Source organism: Otolemur garnettii, unplaced genomic scaffold (genome assembly GCF_000181295.1).
Source record: "Otolemur garnettii isolate 467f Iridium unplaced genomic scaffold, OtoGar3 scaffold00034, whole genome shotgun sequence".
Classification (NCBI taxonomy): domain Eukaryota; kingdom Metazoa; phylum Chordata; class Mammalia; order Primates; family Galagidae; genus Otolemur; species Otolemur garnettii.
In genome coordinates this window covers 8094434-8096184 of record NW_003852429.1, presented here as the reverse complement: position 1 = coordinate 8096184, position 1751 = coordinate 8094434, and the positions used below count along the sequence as shown (strand labels likewise).

At 39.2% G+C, this 1751-nt stretch overlaps 1 protein-coding gene across 1 annotated transcript in view; it reads left to right on the top strand.

The window, feature by feature from the left end:
- SLC15A1 (solute carrier family 15 member 1) overlaps positions 1–1751 on the top strand; it is a 40851-nt gene that overhangs the window by 35769 nt on the left and 3331 nt on the right. The window lies entirely within an intron of this gene.

Below are 1751 nucleotides of genomic sequence, written 5' to 3'. Positions count from 1 at the left end.
AGCCCAAGAGTTTGAGGTTGCTGTGAGCTGTGATGCCACAGTACTCAACCCCAGGGCAACTGAGTGAGACTCTGTCTCAAAAAAAAAAAAAAAATCCCAGCAAACTAGGAATAAGAGTAAAAAAGGACACTTACCAAAATCTGAGCTAACATTACGGGAGAAGGCTAAACACCGTCCCCTGGGATCAGGAGCAAGGTGAGAGGGTCCCCTCTCTCCACTCCCAGTCAACATCTTTCTGGTTGTCAGAGGACAAGAAAAAGAACCAAAAGCATCTAATTTGGAAAGGAAGAAATGAAACTATTCCTATATACAGATGACAGTTGTCTGTAGAAAAAGTCCCTACTTTCTACACAAACAAGCTCATCAAATCAATAAAAGAGTTTAGAAAGGTCACAGGCTGCACAGGCAACAAGAACAATAACAAATCCACCCTATGGATTTGACCCTGTTTGTGTCTTAGCAATGAACACTGGAAACAGAAATGTAAAAGCCATATTATTGACTATCTCCCCTCAACAGACTTAGTAATAAGTCTAACAAAACGTGTAGAATCTGAGTGCTAAAAAATAAAATATTCTTATGAAAGAAATCAGTGAAAAGCTAAGTCCATGGACAGATATCTGTATTCGTTGATCAGAAGACTTTATAGTAAAGATGTTAATTTTCCCCAGATGGAGCTTAGGTTTAGTCCAATTCCTATAAAAAAAAAAAATCATAGCATTTTGCCTGGTGGTTCACACATGTAATCCCAGCACTTTGGGAGGGTGAGGCAAGAGGGTTGCTTGAGGCTAGGAGTTCAAGACCAGCCTGCACAACACAGCAAGACCCTATCTCTACAAAACATAGAAAAAAAATAAGCTGGGTATGGTGGCACATGCCTGTAGTCCCAAGTACTTGGGACGCTGAGGCATGAGGATCGCTTTATCCTGGGAGTTTGAGGTTGTAGTAAGCCGTGATGATGCCACTGCACTCTGGCTCATTCTATTGCCTGAGACTATGGCTCTGAAAAATAAGTAAATAGAAATAAATTGATTTTTTTGAAATCATAGCATTATTTTGATAAATATAAACAAGCTGGTTCTAAACTTTATATGGAAAGGCAAAGGAATTAGAATTGCTAACATAATTTTGAAAAAGAATAAAGTTGGAAGAGTCTTCCTATTGCTCATTTTAAAACTTACTATAAAGCTACAATAATCAAGAGAGGCTTGGCGCCTGTAGCTCAGTGACTAGGGCGCCAGCCACATACACCAGAACTAGCGGGTTCAAATCAAGCCCAGGCCCACCAAACAGCAATAACAACTACAACCAAAAAATAGCTGGGTGATGTGGTAGGGGCCTATAGTCCCAGCTACTTGGGAGGCTGAGGCAAGAGAATCGCTTAAGCCTAAGAGTTTGAGGTTGCTGTGAGCTGTGATGCCATGGCACTCTGCCAAGGGTGACAGCTTGAGACTCTGTCTCAAAAAAAAAATAAAATAAAATCAAGACAAAGTTATATTGGCAAAGAAATACACCTATGAGTCAAGGGAATAGAAATAAACCCACACAAGTGTAGTTGACTGATTTTTGCCATAGCTGCAAAGACAATTCAATGGATTAAAGAAAGTCTTTTTAAAAAAATGATGTCTTTCTAAATATAGAATATAAATGTCTTAACACAATAACTAAGAGGATGCCATGAAGGCTATGTTAACCAGTTTGATGAAAGTATTTCAAATTGTATATAAAACCAGCACACTGTACCCCATGAC